At 32.7% G+C, this 20,639-nt stretch overlaps 2 long non-coding RNA genes across 4 annotated transcripts in view; both read left to right on the top strand.

Annotated features, from left to right (window-relative positions):
- LOC122214133 overlaps nucleotides 1-20,639 on the top strand; it is a 303,112-nt gene that overhangs the window by 109,837 nt on the left and 172,636 nt on the right. The gene's annotated exons all lie outside the window — the stretch shown is intronic.
- On the top strand, nucleotides 12,731-19,475 carry LOC122214131. Its single transcript, XR_006199752.1, has 2 exons — nucleotides 12,731-12,833; nucleotides 19,360-19,475. It is a non-coding gene; the product is annotated as an uncharacterized LOC122214131 (long non-coding RNA).

The following is a 20,639-nucleotide window of genomic DNA, read 5'->3' as shown; positions in this document are numbered from 1 at the left end:
AAGTGATAGTTTTTGCAATGGCATTGAATTAGCATGCTTTTGTTGTGGCTCAGAAAAGTGGTTTGAGAAATTGACTGCTTTTCTAGAAATCTTTGGAAGACCAAGAATAAGGATTCCAATAACTAGAGACACATAAGGAAGACAATAATGGAAATATTGAGAGGCCAATTCAGACCAAAAACATGTTTTTTAAATAATTTCAAGATAAGTTTAATGTTGGTCTCTTTCAGTTTTCATTTAAATTAATTAATACAGCATATCTTTAGAAAAATTGTCATCACTAGATTCCATACTATATATAGGGGTGGACTCTATGTGTGTGTCAAAGGCCTAACAATGGAAAATCAAAACAAGGATTATAGAGGTAATGTGGCAGAATGTCCATGTGCTTAGAAAAAAAGGTTTTATTTAGTTTTTAAGTTTCAACTATTTCAAATGAAACTACAAATAAATATGGGGATCTCATACATATTTTTGACATTCAGAGCAGATTTGTTAAAATTCTTAAAATTTATGAGTGATGTCTGATCTCCTTTACATAAGCACAAGCTCATAGCCATGCTTCAGAAACATAAATACTTTTTCCTTTAAGAATACAAGAATATACACAAAGTACATGATCAATGGGTATTTGTTTTGATATTCTTTCTGCACAATACTGTTTTGCAGGAAGGGTAAAATATATAGATCATGAAACCTGCTGTGTTGTGCTGAATATATAACAGTATATTTAGTGCATTACTGCTTCCATGTCATTAATAGTACTCTAGAGCATATAAGATTTAAAGTATCTTCTTAAGTCCTTAACTTACTACCAGGCAGTGCCTCAGGCCACAGGGAGATAAAAATCCCCTTGGTGTGATACTTCAAAGGTCACTAAGAACCATCATATTTTGGGAAATCCATCACAAAGTTCCAGATCCTTAAGATGAAAATGGTAAAAAAGAAAATCAAAGAAAGCAAATGAAATTGTTGGATGCCTTGGGTGAGCTTATATAATGCATACAATTCAACAAATATTACTGGATAGGCTTGAAAATCAGAAGTGATAGACGATGAAAGTAAAGTGAGATGGGATTAAAATAAATGTCATTAAGACCAACCAACTGTGCTAATTAAAATCCTGATGACAGTTTGATCCTAGGTTTTGAAAGACAAAGGCAAAAAAGCTAGCATGAATAGTTACATGATTTACCATGTTCATTAATTTCCTATTGCTGCTATAACAAATGACCACTAACTTAATGGTTTAAAATAACATAAATATATTGTCTAATAGCTATGGAGGTCAGAAGTCTGAAATGGGTTTCACTAATCCAAAACCAGTACTGGTAAGCCTACATTCCTTTCAGTGGTTCTAGGGAAGGAACCATGTCCTCATCATTTTCAGCGTCTAGAATGGCAGTCATTGCTCACAATCCCTTTCTTCAGCATCTTTAACTCCAGAAGTGTAGCATCACCAAATCTTTCCACATTTCTTTGCTTCTGTGACAATTTTCCTTTCTCCTCTTCTGTGGTCAAATTTCCCTCTGTCTCTCATTGATAAGGATATATGTGATTACATTTAGTGTCCACCAGGATAATGCAGGATAATCTCCTCATCTCAGTTTTCTTAATCATATCTTCAAACTTCCTTTGCCATTTCAGGTAATATGTATAGGCTTTAGGAATTAGGATCTAGATACCCTTGGAAGCCTTTATTCAGCCTACCTAGCAAAACTCCAAAACAAAATCATTTACTCAAGAGAAACAACAACAACAACAACAACAACAACAACAACAAAACAAGATTCTAGTATTGAAACTAAGAAGAACATTTTTGTCATTCCACAAAAGGAAGACATAAAAAAATATATATATGTATATGTGTATGTATACATATATATATGTATATATGTATATATGTATATACACACATACATATACTGATCTATGACTTGGAAAACATCCAAACAGTAAAATCCAAATGATGTCATTGACCTCTTTCTAAAAATTCACCTTTTAGTACAATGGTACCACCTTTTGGTACAATGGCTATAGAATATCAAATAAAAATATAGTTTTTTAAAAAGTCATCCTGAAGTTTTCCATTTTGATAGCTTATTCCTTTCTAATTTGACTTAATTCAGAGATGGATTTTGACAGTATAAATTCTTCCTAAAAATAAGTTTATGTCTGCTATCATTGAGAAGATCTATATCTGCTGTAATAAGGGAGATCTAACGGTGCTCTGTCTAGCTGTGGCCACATACTTTTAACCCTGGAATGGATGTTTAGTCAAATCTAATTTAGTTATGCTTACTTTTTCTAATTGCAAATACAATAGACATTATCACTAAGATATATAAAAGGAAATGAGTATATTTATTATAAGTTCCAAAAGCAGAAGGATTATAGAAGAAAGGACATAGACGCTTATTGAATGAGGTAAAATACACTTAGGTATTACACATTATGAATGCATTATGAACGTAAAAATAATTTTCTTCTTGTAAAATTCTGACCTCAATGCCAAGCAACAAGTGTGGAAAGTTTGTCACATTGTATGTCATTGTAACTAACAATTGCAGAATGTTCTCAAAGCCTGAGAAAATAGGAAATATTTCATTCATGTATTATCCTGCTTTCATTTTATGGGGATTCTTTGACTTTATATGAGCTGTAATCTCCTGTGGTTAATGTGTTAACATGTGTTGGGAGTAATACATCATAAAGTTAAGGCCTATTTCCGAAAGAAACATCAGAATAATAATATGCTCACAATTCCAGATTTTTGAAGCACCCTATTGAGATGTATTTTCCACATAGATATATTACTGTAGCCTACTTTTTCATTCTCATTTCTCTGCTTTAAATAAAATCCTGAATTTTAAATGGCACAGTATAGATGAATTTGATTCAAGAAAGGTTATGGAGAACACCGTCCTTAAAGCCACATTTAATGACAAAAACAGCTGTGTCTTCCATACAAAGATTGACAAAGGAGTGTAAAATTGTGTGACTTCATTCATTAGGTCATCACTGTTCTAGCAACTTGTTATAAAAAGTGGAAATCTTGGATAAAGATCCGGCCATTTCTGTAGCTTATTTCTACTGAGTGAAGCAGAGGAAATAAACAAAAAGTAAATAATATTATGTTATTAAAATAAGTGCCATGAAAGAGAGTAGGTCAAGGAATCAGACAAAGGACGAGGAATATAACTTCTGGGTTGAAAATTTAAACACTATGGAGAAGGTAGATTTCATTGAGAAGGTGATTTGAGCAAAATGATTGCAAATGTGTTGGAATTATCAGGATAAAGAGAATGTCAAGAACAGCCAAGCCCAAGACAGGAGCTTGTCTGGTGTGCTTGAGAAATAGCAAGGAGGCTAGTGTCACTGTAGGTAAGTGAGTAAGGATTGTAGTGGATGATTTAAGTTAAAGTATAAGCTTTAAGGTAAGCGTATATCATTTGCAGTTTCCTTTCTAGACCATTTTATCATGGCACCTGCAGGCCATCCAGTTTAAATACCAGTTCTCTGCTTTGCTCACTTACTTTTATTTTCTAGAGGAAAGGAATTGTGTACTAAACATTTTTGTATCCCCAACAGGTAGCATAGAGCCTGATGAAAAACAGACTTTTAGTGAGTAAGAGTTGATGGATGGAATGGATGAAAATATAGAAACTTATCACTAAAAAATCAAAGTAAATGGTTTTTCAATGTATTCACCAACAGTTTGCTTAGTGAGGATATCTATATTCTTTCTACATTTTACTTTTAAACAAATTCCATTATTATTTTTTCATTGGAATGAAATTCATATAAACTTGAAATAGCTTAAATATGTGTATTTTGTTAGAACCATTCTGAAAGAAATGTACAATTGGCTCGTTCCCTAAGGGTTAGTGATTATATTTTATGTCAAAGTATTTTCTGCCATGTTCATCAAATTAAAAGCCAGGTTTCAGTAACTAATAGGAAAATGTGATCCCTTTCTGAAGCTTATTTCTTTTGAAGTTTTTATAGATAAAATAACATGATTCTTCTGATACCTGTTACTAAGTGCCAATTCCATAAAATTTGTATTTTAGCAGATTTTTTCTTTTTGTATAATATATTATATAAATAAGGAATTAGCTACTCACATATTTTCTACATTGAAGAAAATTTGAATGTTTATCACAACTTCTGGCTAGAACAACTTCCTACTAATAAATGAAACAGTAAAATATTTTATCTCACAATTGCCAGAAATTTAACCTTTTTTTCATTCTTCTGCAAACCACTTCAAAACTGAAATTGCATACAACATACATTTTAGGTATCATTGTCTAATAGAACAGGTAATTTAAACTCAGAAAGCATACTATTCTAATGTATGCTCTGCTACAAATTTTTATTTGAATTTGGGGAAGTTATCTAATAATTTAATATGGCCCTTTATTTTCCTCAGTGTAAAATAATAATTATGATAATATATGGGGAAGATTTATAGACTAGGATGACAAAAGTGGTTATTTAGTATGTGCTAAACTATAATAATGCATTTCTAACTGGACCTCTATAAATTAGATCAATTTGGTAGCTACTTACCTGAATAGCCTAAGAGATATTTAATAATTGACTTTTTCTGTATTATTAAATTAAATATTTAAGTCCTGACTGGCAATCTACCCAATTAATAGAAAAATTATTATTGTATTTTCTTCTTTTTGTATTTTAACAAATTTTACAGAATGTTCAGAGGTCATGTTGCCCACAATGGATAATAAGGTATTAGTTAGACATATAATAGTTAGAATCATATACACACACAAAATCTTACTATTTATGAAGGCTTCTACACCTAAACAAAGAACTTGCAAATACAGAACTAATGAAAATTAAAATTAAAAAAAAGCACTTCTGATCTCATGGAACACATTTATCCTCCTGATCATTAACTTGGTTAAATTATTTTTGGGTAGGGGATGGGAGAAACTGAGAAACTCAGTTACAAACTGAGAAACTTTTTGAAGAGGGGATCTGGGCAATAATTTCTGGCCATCTAACCAGTAAATATATTGTATTATATTGTAGGAGAGTTCATGTGTTAAGAGATACATCTTTAGTATTCATGTAGAATATTATGAAACATTTCATGATAGAGTACATTTTAATAGAATGGTATTTTTGCTCATTTTAAAAGATAATAATATCCGTATGTTATTTTCTTCATTCTTATTTTTCCTTTCTGCTATTTTGTGATTAATCGGAGGAGCTTCACATGTACCTTGTACATAATATAAATACAACTCTATAGTAATGTAAAATGGTACTTTCAGGAAATAATAAATGTGAAATAGTTTCTCAAAATACATTACTCTTTATGATGCAACAAAAGATTTTTGTGTGCTGAGCAAACACACACACGCACACACATATACATACAAATATAAATACAAAAATAAAACCAGCTGGATCTATAAATAGTTCTAACAAAGAATTTTAGCATGTGTTTGTTTGCTTATCAAATGACCACTTCTCCCATCTCACTTATATTTTATTTTATTTCTTTGTAAGATTTTATTTTTAAGTAATCTCTATGCCCAATGTGGGGCTCCAACTCACAACCTTGAGATCAGGAATCACATGCTCCACAGGCTGAGCCATACAGGTGTTCCACTTATATTTTAATTCTGTTTAATTAAAACACTTCCTCACATTCAATATTGACTAAATCCACATTTAATGTATTTTATCAGAAATCATGTACATTATTAGCAAATACTTATAAAGTACTTTCTGTTTGTAAAGTTCTGAATATGCATAGTGAATACTCTTGCTCTCCCCTAAACTGTGGATGTTAGGAATACAAGAAGAGGATGCTCTCTCAGTTCTAAAGGGACAGGTGAGTGTTTGAAACTCATATTTGGGAGGTGATAGAAAATTTCTAAAGTTAAAAAAAAAAAAGTTCATCTTGGTTGGAGAAGTAAGAGTTAACCCGTTAAGGGAAGGCAAGGGAGAAACATCCAGGTAGATATGGAGCATGTGTTGTGAAGAAACAGGGAGGCAAGATGAATACTATTGTGTTTAGGGAATTGTAAGTAGTTCAGGTGTTGGGGTATAAAATGCAGGAAGTGATGGGGAGATAGATAAGGTTGTGGGGGGAAGAAAAGTTAGGACCCTGAAGAGCTGTGTAACACACGTAAAGGAATTTGAATTTAAACATTCTAAGTAGTAAGATAAAATGCTAGCTAGTTAGGCAAAATGTTCATTTTGCTTTTGTTCTTGGTAGCAAGTTTAGGGATCAGTAAAAACTCTTAGTTTAGAATTAAGGTAGTCTGTGTGCGGTGAACAGAACATATGTTCTAAAGGGATTTTCATTGCCTCAGATCTAGATATACATTGCATCTAGATAATGGAAAATGATTGCCCTGTAACAGATACAAAGGCACTGAGTATGTGGAAAATACTCAAATAGTGTGTGTTCTTTCACTTATCTCTGAAAATGCTAGTAAGAATAATTTTAGGCCTGGGGCACCTGGGTGGCTCAGCGACTTCGGCTGAGGTCGTTTCCTCATGATTCATGGGTTCAAGCCTTGCATTGGGCTCTGTGCTGACAGCCCAGAGCCTAGAGCCTGCTTCAGATTCTGTGTGTGTCTCTCCCTGTGTCTCCCTGGCTTACATTCTCTCAAAAATAATAAATAAACAAACAAACAAACAAACATTAAAAAATAAAAAAGAATAATTTTAGGGGTGAATTAATGGACTAGTTCACATAATATGTGGTTCAAATGATATGTTATTAAATACTAAGAAAAATAAAGTCAGTACAATTTGTTTTACACTGATTTTTAACATGATAGTTACATATAGAAGTCTTTATAAGCCTATGTTTAAGCGGTTTTTAATACACAATGTATGCATAATACATTTTCACATGAGTTTTCTGCAGCAATTAATTTATATATTTTCTTGGTAAGAGAATAAAAAAATGTAAATTTTGCATTAACAGTCAGATAAAAAAATGCCAAGGTTTAATAATTCACACAAACCTCATTATGGTACTTTGTATTCTTTCAACTTTCTTTAGATGGTCTGTGTCTCTGCCTTTCTTTCATTTATTTAATTCCATGTTATCTTAACTTCCAAATTGCCTTTGATGATTATGACAAACCTGAGGCCACAAGTCCTTTTTTGATCGGTATGTTTTGGATTTTCTTTTTCACATTGTCTTCAGTTTCAAATGTATACTCTCTAGAAACATAACTCTCATTAATTCACAATCACATCATAATACAAACAAAAGTAATAGCAATTTCCAAAGTACTTTGTAGATTACATAAATCCATTATCCCAAGTTTTTAAAACAACATGGATTGCTCCTTTTGCATTAATAATGAAATAGAAACTCAGCAACGCCAAAAGAGTAATCTAAATAATCAGAAAGAAGAGCGGCTAAAAGGTCTCAAATTCAATGCTCTACCAAACATTTAATTACTGGTTTTAACTTGTGAACAAATTGATGATTTTTTCCCCCAAGCTCTTTGCTTTCTTGAAAGGTAAATGTTTGCAACTATTGAAGACAGAAAATATGGTGCAAGAATTAAAACAACCATTATTTGTGAAATAATAATGTAGTTGAAACACATACATTTTCTTGTGTGTTCTAGTGATATTTCAAAAAAATAAAAATAATAAATCAGTAGTTATAGCATATTCTAAATTCACATAAATACATTGGTTCAATGCAGATGACTCAAAAGGTCATATAAGTATTAAAATGTGTAAATTCAGTGAATGCTAATAAAACCATACCATAAATAAATAGGTTTATAATGTGTAAAAATAAGAAAGAAAATTTTATCTTTAGGACATTTATTTGACTAATTATGAAATTTTCAAAGTATAAATTGTATAGAATAATCTATGAGATTCAACTAATGTGTTTTAAATTGAAAAGTTACAATATTTTGAATTATGCTGACAATATATAAAATCCCCAATAATTTTATAGGCAGGTTCTAGTCACCACTAACAAAAATATACTTATATTGTATAATCACAAAAAACTTGAAATTTAATTTTGTCATTTCTTGTAATTTGTAGCAGAGAAAATTCAAATTATATGTATATATATAGATGTTTATAACATGCATTGGTTTTAGTGGTTTAAAAATTTCTCTTTATTTTTATCAATATATGCAATGTTTTATGTATTCATTATATAATAACTTTATAATTCAAATTCTGATACCTAGAATATTTATAAAGTAATATTGGTTTTGTATTAGAATGTGAAATTCAGGGGTTTAATTTTGCAAATTTTATATTGTAAACTATCACTGAAAATAGTAAGATATGTGTCTAGTCTGCACTTACTTTAAAACCAGAATTTAGTTGCAGTCAGAAACTAAATAGTGGGCATCTAGGGGGATTTTCTTAATGACTGTCTATGCTTCTAAAATCAGATTCCTAAGTCAGGAAAACGTACTTAAAACCATCTCTCTACATATTATTAAAAGGAACAACTTTCCAACACTTTAATTCACACACATATCCTTTTTCTTCAAAACCCTAAGCAAGTTCTTTATTATCGGGCATTAATTCCAAATAGTAGAATATTTTTAGGAAATCAAGGGAATAAGATTTCTTTTCGTAATTGAAAATTATTGTCCTGTTCACTTACCTCACCATCTGTTCTTCTGTTTCGACCTACTCTGTTCGTCATTTGAGCTCTGTTGAGAATCTTTCAGAAGGCATCATAGTTGTATCCAGATGGGGGTCAGCTTGAAAATCCAAACTGCAGCTGTGTTCAAACAGACCATGACACATTCTGTCGATAAACCCCCTCTTTACAAATTCCACGGCATTTTGATGACTCTGATTAGAGCAGCTGCTCTTTGGCTTATATTTTCATGAAATATGCAAGTTTCACATTGTTGTACATGAAAAGTATTATTCTATAGTTCTAAGTGCTTTTATAAAACAGGCTTTTTAATTTCCACACTGATGGCTTCCAAAGTTTTTGTTTGTTAAATATGTGCATCTTATGTTATTCGCTTTATAAATATGATAGTTCTTAAGTTAACAAAATGTGAAATACTTTCATTACCATGTGAAATTCAAATTTGAAATGTAAATCCATTTAAAATATTCATTTGGCTTCTGAATGTTTACTTAATATTTAATGATGATGTCCTTCTGTTGCTAAATTGATTCAAAAATTAAACTACATAGTTTCATTATCACTTAATTGTGATAATCAACAAATATTTATCTAGTACAATTTTAGGTGTATAGTTCAGCTGAAGGTCTCATTATTTGTAACTCGATTAGGGAGACAAGTATAACAACAATAAAACAAAGCAAAATAAATCTAAGCTGCATTAAGTTCTAAATTTTGTGGTACAAAGGGTAATAATAATGAGAAAGTATGATGGCGTATCTTCTAAAACTTTCTTTCACATATGTGTCTTTTTAAATCCTGCCATATTTATTTCATTATTTTTGGTTTAGCAGGTGTCTTCCTTGATAAATTATATACATGTTAGGATGGGATATTTTCTGTTTCATTACAGCCAATGTCACAAATGATCTGCAAGAGTTGAATGTATATCATGCCTTCAACTGCTTTCATTTAGAATTGCAAAGGATAATGGCAGCATGGCCATGGAAATGAGCATCAAAGAAAATAAGAGGTATGAGGAATAAAAGGGCAGTCTTTCCAAAGTCTGAAAACAATAAAACAAACATAGATTGGTCCTGAATGTGAAAGCAAGGATCAGACAGTAACATATATGGAGGAGTTACTGTCACAAAAGTTAGAACATCTATTTTCAAGATAGAATCAGCAGAGCAGATCAAAAACAGCAAGATATTACATGAGCACTCATGAATGAAGAGCACAAAATGAGTCTTCGTTGTATCCAACCTCTGCTTTACTTCTTACCAGCATTTAGAAAGTCAGTTGCCTTTTTGGACATATATTTCCCACTTCTAAATATGATTATGATAATCTTTATCAAATAGGTTTATTGTGAGAATTAATATATGAAATGGGCAAGGCACAAATATTGTGGAAGCATAAAGTGCATGTTACCTATAAATTAAAAAAAAGCAAACTGCACGTTGCAATAATATCCAAGACTCTTCCATGCAAGTCATTGAGAGTTAAACAAAAGAAAGAGTCCCTGTAATCAACTTGCCCATGAGGAACGCACTGAGACAGGATAGTTGCTTAACAAATATTTGTTAAATAAGAGCTGAACAAGTGAATAGTACAGACAGATTGCTACAAATCTTCATAAGAAATAGAACATTACCCTGTTTCAGATCACTCCAGATTATTTGGAAATATTGAGAGTATTATGGAGGTTTATTTACTTTGTTTTATTGGCTTTGTTTTGTATTTTTCAGATATATAGATATGTCTTGGGCAGATTATTAAATGGAAGGGAGGGTACTCCAAATATCTCCTGGACCATATCTATCTCAATGAGATATATATTTAGTTCATAGGTAATAAGTGGTTTTCCAGTTCTTTACTGAATGCATATGGGATCTCCACATTAAACTTTCAGAATTTGATGAGGGATGCCATGTGAAAAGTGATACCTAGATGAGACATATGTTCCAGTTTATTTAGCCTTTTGATGCAAAAAAAGAAAAAAGAAAAAGAAAAAAGAATGGAAGATGGATTGCATTTTGTAGACAAAAGTTTATTATGTCCCAAATCCAAAATGGCTCTAGAAATTAGCATTCCTGTTTCCAGCTGGTAGAAGATGTAGATTTGTAAGTCAAGAGATAGATGCACATCAAATCTAACTTGAAACATTTCTATAGTACCTATACACTCTCAGTGTATGTTTTTTAAAAATTTGGCATGCAAGACTGTTTCATGTATCTACATATAAGATACTGCATTGGTAAATTCTGAACTGAACAAAAGACCCAAAGATACCTAGAGAGGAGGCTGTGTGATGACAGAGTCAGAGATTGGAGTGGCAAATTCATAATCCAAAATGCCAACGATTGCTGGCAAGGCTGAGAGCTAAGGAAAAGGCATGAAACAGACTCTTTCCTAGAGTCTTCCAAGAGAGCATGGCCCTATGAACACCTTGATTTCACACTTTTAGCCTTGAAATTATGAAAGACTACATTTTTGTTATTTAAACTTCACAGTTAATGGTGCCTTGTTACAGCAACTCTAGTAAACTGATACCCATACCAACTCCTCTTACCTTTGAATTGGGCAACAGATTCCTTACTGCTGGGTTAAGTGTTCCCCTTCTGGTTCCCATATAATTCACACTATATTCTCTACACCAGCACTGTCCAGTAGAACTCTCTACAATGATGAAAATATATTTATGTTGTCCAATATGGCAGCCAACAGTCGCATATGGCTATTGAACAGTTGAAAATGACTAGTGCAACTTTCTTGGTCAGCACAGTGGCTATTAATAGAAAGAACAGTTTTAGGGAATGTAATCATATTAAATAACTAAATTTAATTATCTCTGCTTTTGCCATGTCATGACGTCTAGTTTGTCTTAAGATAAAGAATAAAGCATTTAACACTGCCAGTAAGACTCCTCAAACATTTCTGACAGATATTCCTCTTAGCCAAGTATTAATCAGCTTTATCTCCATCTGGCAGCTTTCAGCACACCATGCTCCATTGTACCCCAAGACTTTTGCCCATCAATACTTGTGGTAATTTTATCTCTTCCCTATGATAATTTGTTCCTGTTTAAACTTTGGATGTCAGGTTATTGTCTCTACCCTGAGATGTCAAACTAGACCGTATCTACTTGCAATATGCTACCATCCACCACCCTTTTTTTTGTTGTACTTATCAGAGTTAAATTCATCTTTTGTGTGATTGTATTTTATCTGCTTTCTCAATAAATATCAAACCCATGAAGCTGATAGCATTTATGGTTCTCATCCCACCATTGAAAATGACAACATGGCTAGCAGATGATAGTCATTTAAACTACTAGTTGGAAGGATGAAAAGAATTAAGTCACCTTGACTTTGACATGGGTTTTTAATCAATAATTTGTACTACTTCATTCAATTATCCAACATTTAAGATCTAGAAGTCATCTTGCTTAAGTTTAAAACAGAATCTAACTAAGTCATCTACTACTGATGTGTCGTTAAAAAATTCTATACAAATATAGGGAAAAAAAGCCCAAACACTCTCAATAACATTGGAAGCTAAACTCATAAGCAATTAATACCAAAATCTGGGAGGGACTGATACTAATTAAAAAGCAGATGGAATGGGATTGAGATGAAACCAACCTAGGCATTTGTTTTGGCATACCTAGGCTTTACTCCATGAAAGAGAGAACATACTAAATAGGTAAGAAGGTACTTCATGCCTCTCCTACCATCTGTCCACTGGCTCTAATATCTAGTCTGTCTCCTATGTAGAAAACCTGGCCTCCTTCATTACTTTGTAATGCAGAGAATTACTTGTTTCACCACTCAAAATGCCAGCATAATATTTAACAACCAAAATGTTTTTGTAATAAAAGAAAATAACTTCACTTAATGAGTTAATGCAAAACTGATTAAAACACTGTGCATTAAGGGAATATATATTAGTAAGTTTCAATGTGTGTAGAATATAGGAACATTTTGAGTAAAGGGATAGTCAGTGTCCTATGATGTAAGAATTACAGAAGAGTAACTTAAGCAACAGTAGAAGTTTTGTATCAAAATATTCTACGTGTTCTACTTATATAAAAGACCCATGCAGTGAGGATTGAAAAAAGACACAAGTCAATGGAAATGTGGTTGATACTGCTATATAATAGACAGCAAACTAGGAGATATTCAAATCTACCTTCCAGGTGAGTATGTGAGTTAAGTAATAAACCAGACAACATTGATTTGAGTTACTCCTCATACATTGATTTAAATGTCCTCACATACAACACAAATTTTATGATACAAAGAGTTTAGTAGTTTTTCTTTCCCACATTCACCTTCTACCTTGCACACATTTGCCAATTTTTGTAATCTTGGTCTTACATTATTGTCTTGTATACCACATAATTCAAAATAAACTGTGGTGTTCAAAATAAACTTGGACATATCTCACCATTTCACAGAAATAGTAATGAGTCTAGAAGAAAGCTAATTAGAAAAACGTAATAAATAAAAGGGTAGAGTAAATGAATCTGAAACCCATAGAAGCAGATACTTCTAAAGCAGAATCATTTGGATGCAGGATCTGGTTTCAGGTCACTGTCCTAACTCAAATCACTATAAATGAATTTTGCTTCTGTAAAGAGACAATAAGCTAAGAAAGCAAAATGAGGAAGGGATGATGAATGCTTGCCAGTAAACTGAGGCATAGTAGTAGTTAATGGAAAAGTAGAACTGAAAAAGAAACTAGTCTTTCGGTAGAAGAGAACTGATTCTGTGGAAAGATTAAATCAATAATATGGAAGGCAAACTTGAATAGCATTCCCAGAATACAGAATATAAGTGCAAAGGGATAAACATGATGAGAAAGAAAATGATGTGTAACAACAGGAAACAAGGCCCAACACATAGAAAATTTGGATTTTGAGGGAGAACTCAAAAATATTTTTAAAATTCACAATGTGCTTGGATCGAATCTTTCTCATATGTAAGATAAAAATTGTGTACAAGCCAGTATGTGCCAGATCACTACAATTCAAGCAACTACAATAATTAAAAGGCCAATACAATAGAGACACTCTAAAAATACAACTGGGATTATGATCACAAAAAACATTCAGGTAGATAAAATTGTATGCAGAAAGATAAAATTCAGGGTAAACTGAGACTGTGCTGCAATACCAAACACTAGTGAAAATGGAATTATGCTAGCTGATTTTACAGCTTTGAGAGCCAGTTTTATGATCCCTCAATTTATTTTTACATATTCAATTGTAAGAGTAACTAAAACAGATCTTTATTTATGAAAAGGCTTGTAAAATAGACCTCCCCTGAAGCACTGTTGACAAAAATATCCTTAAAGATGGATTCCAACTAAATAAAATACTATCATTTACTGAAGCGTAAATGTTAGTCACCCTTCTAAGAACATTATGTGCATTAATTTAATGCGTATGACAGCTATAAGAGTAAGTTACTATTCTTCTCCTCATTTTATAGACTAGGAACCAAAAACAGAGTATCTAAGTAATTTTCCCAAGGTTACATGCCTGGTAAATGATAAAAATTGCATTTGAAATCAGACACTTTCAATCTAAAGCTGGTGACATAGCATCATGTTATTCTACTACGTTAATTATAATAAAAGAGCTGAAAATTGGGTGATGGGAAATACAAATGAAAAGAATGGGTGGTAAAAACTGAGACTCTTTACATCTGAAATAATTCCATACTATGTCTGTACAAATGTTTATTAGAACACAATGCAAAATAATTAACGTAGGATTGTTTTTAGTTGTGATCCCATTTCCTTGTTGATGAAGGAGAACAGACTCTACTCTTCCAATATTTTCTTTGCTCACTATAATCCAACTCTAGGAGGATCCTTGAAGTGCTAAATTGTTTGGAAGTTTTATGAAGTAGAATAAGAAGAAGTGAGGGGTGCCTGTGTGGCTCAGTTGATTAAGCAATGGACTCTGGACTTCCTCTCAGGTCATGATTTCACAGTTCCTGGGTTTGAGCCCTATGTCAGGCTCTGTGGAACCCATTTGGGATTCTCTCTTCCTCTCTCTTTGTCCCTTCCCTGCTCTCTTTCTCTCTCTCTCAAAATAAATAAATAAACATTAAAAAAAAAAAGAACCAGTAGAAGTGGGAGGAACAGATAAGGGGTAAAAAGCAAGTTAGGGAAAAGAAAAAAAGTCTGGGGGCAATTTTTTGTTGTGTACATGAAAGGAGAAGGATAAAAGAAATTCAGTGGATACAGAGTGTTGATGAGGAAAAATGTAAGATAATTTTAATGAATGCTTTATGGGATATACATTTCCCTTACATTTTGTGTATGATTATGCACGTGAAACAAAATTAAATATCTTTAGGTGTGAGATCTCCGGAAGGTATGTTATAAACCTCAGTGTAACCACCACAAAAATACAATTTTCAAATTAAAATTCTATTTAAGAAAACATCCAAATAGTGAAAAACACACTGGAAAGGAAGGTCAGAGAAACAACAAAGAAAAAAAAAAGGAGAAAATTTGAAAACCAAACTAAAATAGTAGGCACAAACCCAGTCATATCAATAATTACACATATATATGTATGCATTATTGCATACATATAATAATCAAAGGCAGAGATTTTCAGAATGGATAAATAAAATAAATCCTAATTTTATATGGTCTCTAACTGATACACTTTAAATATAATTTCACTTTTGAGCACTTTTATCACAAACTCCGTAAAATTATTTGGAGAGGTTTCCATTTATTCTGTGCTCTGATTCAGTTTAAATTATAATCTTAAAAATTGGCAAAACTGCACTCTGTCTTTACATTATAATGATTACATGTAATACACACTTACATGAGAAGGCTCCAAGACTGTTATAATTTTAGTCTTAGTCAATTATATGTTTTATAAAAAATAGGAAAGTGTCAAAAAAGAAAAGTTTCTGCATTTGTGCATTTATTTACCATTTCTTATGCTCTTTGTTCTGTTATAGGAACTCAGAGGGCCATCTGGTATCCTTTCCCTTTCAGCTGAAACAATTTTGTTGAGCTTTCTTTTAGTTCAGTTGTTCTGGTCACAGATTCTTTTTGTTTTATTTCTATCAAAAATGTCTTTATTTTACTCTCAGTCATGAATTACATTATCACTGAAATTACAATTTGGAATTGATATCTTTTTTCCTTCATCAGTTTAAAAATTTCCACTCTCTCTTGTCTCCATCATTTTTGATTGACTCATTAATTGGACTGCTGTTCCATTGTGTGCTATATATCATTTTCCTTTTGCTGCTATCACAATTTTCTTTTTATCTCTGACTTTAAACACTTTGACTATGAGGTGCCTAGTATGGCCTTGTTCAGGTCTATTTGTATGTTCAATTTTATTTTTCAATATCTATCTACAAATCCTCTCCTAAGAATTTGGGAAGTTTTCACCCATGGCATCTTTCTTTTTAATTAAAAAAAAATTAGTGTTTATCTATTTTTGAGAGAGAGAGAGACAGAGCACGAGCAGGGTAGGGACAGAGACAGAGGGAGACACAGAATCTGAAAAGGCTCCAAGCTCTGAGCTGTCAGCACAGAGCCCTATGTGGCGCTCAAAACCACAAACTGTGAGATCGTGACCTGAGTTGAAATCGGATGCTTAACTGACTGAGCCACCCAGGCACCCACATCCACGACATCTTTTAAGAATTTTGTTTTCTGGGGCACCTGGGTGGCTCAGTTGGTTAAGTGACCAACTTCAGCTCAGGTCATGATCTGACACTTGGTATGTTCAAGCCCCACATCAGGCTCTGTGCTGACCACTCAGAGCCTGGAGCCTTCTTCAGATTCTGTGTCTCCCTCTCTTTCTGCCCCTCCCCCACTTGCACTCTTTCTCTCTCTCTCTCAAAAATAAACACTAAAAACATTTAATTAATTTTTTTTTAAGAATTTTTTTCTGTCCTATCCTCTTTTTCTGTCATTCTAGTTCCATGCACTTTTGACCTTGTGATGCCATTAAACATATACTTGAGGCCCCAGGTATTATTTGTAATATTGTTTCTTTCTGTTCTTTATCTTGGATTGTTTCTATTGTTCTTCTATCAAATTCATTTAGTCATTCTTGTGTCCTGTTCATTTGGCTAAGTCTACCCTAGTATAATTTTTTAAAGTTTATTTAGTTATTTTGAGAGAGAGAGAGAGAAAGAGGCAGAGAGAGAGGGAGGGAGAGAATCCCAACCAGCCCCTGTGCTGTCAGTGCAAAGCCCAATGCAGGGCTTGAACTCACAAGACTGTGAGATCATCTCCTGAGCCGAAGTTGCACGCTTAACCGACTGAGTCACCCAGGTGCCTCTACTCAGTAAAGTTTTAATTTCAGAAATTCTATTTCTTACTTCTAGAGTTTCCATCTTTTCTTCTTCTTATTACTATTTATATTTGAGAAAAATACAGATTGTTTAATTTGATTCAAGGAGAGAAACATGTGAATTTTAATATTGCTATATTTATTTAAAAAGGAAAGACATTAAAACATTCATTAAAATATGATCTCCAGAAAAGATTATGAATGGGTGCTTTTATACACTGATGTTTTAAAAATATTGGCAAAATAAGAAAGTCCTTAGCTACATAGTGTAACTCACTAACAACTTGAGTCTTAATTTTTGAATCTAAATTTTGAACCTGATTTTAATAAGCCAGTTATTAACATACATTCATGTCTTCAATCTAGTTGTGATTGTCTTCTCTCATCTCTCAATACCAGCCTACCAAATATGTAATGAAAGTGGGACACATGCAATATTTAGTGAATCGTCATCATAAGATAATTCCATATTTGAATTCAATGCTTTGTGGAAATGTTACCCTTTAATAGAGCACAAAATTATTATTTCATAATTTGAAATAATATTTTGTTAACAGTTTCATGCACCTACAAACACATTATTTCTGTGGGTGGAAAACATTAAAAAATTCTTTATAGTAGGGCTACCAAGAGTTCTAAATAATTGAATGTGAATTATGTTTCTCAAGCTTCATTGATCAAGGGATTATTTTTCCAGGAATACTTAATGGATCCTGTATTTATTAAAGCTTCCATTCGAGGAAAACTAGTTTATAAATATTTCTCCTCTTGCTTATACCTAAAATTATATAAAGCATATTTTATTCACTTTCTGAAATGCTACCAATGATTTAAAAACAAATCTTTCAGTGATGACTGATATTTTGCTGTTGTTCTGATTTTGTGTGTATCTTAGCTCTTTGAAATGTGTGAATACTTAATTTTAGCTCATATTCTGAAAGCAAAACACTTGACATTCAGTGGCTTTTAGAATCTAGGATAAGATAGCCTTTCAACATATTCCATGCATAACATTTGACATTTTAAAAGAGCATTTAAAAAACTCCCTCTTTCAACTTTTAGACATTGCATTCTGAGGGCATGATGTCTGACATTGTTGCAACCATCTTGTGATAATGAGGGTGGAGAGAGAGAGAGGGAAAGAGGAAGAGGAACACAGGACAGATACAGCTGTTTATTTTCTTATGCATTAGTAAGGTCAATAGGCCTGTATATAACCAGAATTTCTTGCTCAAGGCTGTAGCAAATGCCTGATAATCTTAACATATGGTGCTTTTTTTCACTTTAGAAAAATCTGGGGGGTCACTTCATTGTGCTGTGGGCAGTAGCATCTAAATATTGCCTCCTTAAACTCATCAGCAGAGAACTGGTTTCTGAAACCAACTTTATTATTATTATGAGAGGAAAATGGAGGGTTCCATGTCTTGCACTATTACATTTACTATGCTTAACTTCTGCATTTTGAATAGCATAATGCTTTTCTTTTCTTTTGTTTCTTAATGTTTATCATTTTTTGAAAGAAAGAGAGAATGCATCTTTACAAACAGACAGGGGGCAGGGAGAGAGGGAGACAGAGAATCCGAAGTGGGCTCTTCACTGACAGCAGAGACCCCAGTGTGGGGCTTGAACTCAGGAATCACAAGATCATAACCTGAGACAAAGTCAGGTGATTAGTTGACTGAGCCACCCAGGCAACTTATTTTCATTTTTGCTATAATGCTCTTATTTTCATTTTTGCCTACTTTCTTTAACCATCTAAGTCACTTCCACAAGTAATATTATCAGCATTTTCTTTATTCACCTAGTAGGTGGTTTATTTGATTTATGAAGATTATGTATTTCTTATATCTTTTTAGTCTTAATTTGACAATTAAAGGAAACCATATATGACTTTCAGATTTCTCAGTGTTTAGATCTTAGACTGAAGACTTTTCATTATGTCAGTGTGATATTAATGGTACATTCAGTCTTGTCCTTATTAAAATTGACAGTTTTTCTTTTCTTTATTTTTTAATTCTAAATCCTCATACACAGGGGCGCCTGGGTGGCGCAGTCGGTTAAGCGGCCGACTTCAGCCAGGTCACGATCTCGCGGTCCGTGAGTTCGAGCCCCGCGTCAGGCTCTGGGCTGATGGCTCGGAGCCTGGAGCCTGTTTCCGATTCTGTGTCTCCCTCTCTCTCTGCCCCTCCCCCGTTCATGCTCTGTCTCTCTCTGTCCCAAAAATAAATAAATAAAAAAAAAAAAAAAAAAAAAAACTTCCTCTAAATCCTCATACACAGTATTGGCAAAGAAAAATGTGCAAGAATTACAAGGCTATATTCATTAAAATCATCTCCATTCTTTGATCTTTCTAACTCAACATGATATCCTGCAGGATTTGACATCTAAGAGGAACAAAAGACTGCATTCATCAGTAGGATGAGACTGTATCCTGTATTCGTCAGAATATGAAAACTGGAAATTGTAATCAATAAAGCACCCTTTACTACAGTCAGCCACTTTGCAGTTTTAGAGGGTTTGGATGATAATTTACAGGTTGGTGTACATAGTATTACAATAAAGCAGTGGATAATGACTCTTAACTGTTATGTGGGGAAGGCAGAAGGAATTACCACTTGCCTTGGGAACAAAATCAAAATATGTAACGAGTTTCAGCTCAGAGTTTGTAGTTGTTTTTTTCTTCATAAAGAATCTGAAACTTAAAAAGTTTTTTTCAAACTTCAATAGTTTTTTTTTAACTTCATATGATTAAAATGTTATAAAAACCTATTAGAAATGATAAAATGTGGACGAATACCAAAGCATATTGAGAATTGTATTTGTTTACTACAGACTTTGCTTTGGCATCCTGTCAGCATAAATGAACTAATCTGCTTATAAAAAATGACAGAAGGGTTAGATTATATTATTTTCATGGTACATACAGATATATGTAATAGCTAAAATATATAGTAGTCACCCCTCTCCATAAATTTGAATCCGCTTTTTCTAACCTTTGATATGGTCTCTTGGAAAACCCCTTGTTTCATCCCTTGGATTTAACATTCAACATTACTTACTTGGCTAAGAACCACATCTTTTTCCACGGATAAAATAAAAAAAGCCCTCTATTATTTTCTGAGAAACTATTCTGATCGGGTATTAGAATGTCAGGCTGATACACACTGGGTCTAGGGAAATGGAGAAATTGCTAACCTAGTTGCCTTATGTGTGATGCTATGTGTAACATAGAACACCCAGATTCCAGTTTTCCCAAGTCAGATTACATAGAAACTTAAAGGCTTTATCAAGCAAACTCCTTAAGACATATTCTTTTAAAATTCTCTATTTTAGATATTAAAAACATGCAAAAATGTATTCATTAAATTTGTAATGTTTTAAAAAAGTTTTAAAAATATATATATAGTCATGCAACCATCACTACAATTATACATCACTGTAATTAGACTATTTCCATCAAATTAAAATGTCTACTCTGGCTTCTTCGCAGTCATGTCTTTCCTAATTATGGCCCCTCACATCTGATTTTAGTTCATAGAGTTTTGCTTTTCCCAGAATGTCATAAAAATTCAGTTAAATGGCTTGGAGTGTTTTGTATATAAAGTATTTTACTTATCCTAATGCTTTTGAGCTTTATCCATATATCAGGAGTGC

Source organism: Panthera leo, chromosome A1, assembly GCF_018350215.1.
Source record: "Panthera leo isolate Ple1 chromosome A1, P.leo_Ple1_pat1.1, whole genome shotgun sequence".
Lineage (NCBI taxonomy): Eukaryota > Metazoa > Chordata > Mammalia > Carnivora > Felidae > Panthera > Panthera leo.
This window is presented reverse-complemented; position numbering and strand designations above follow the sequence as displayed.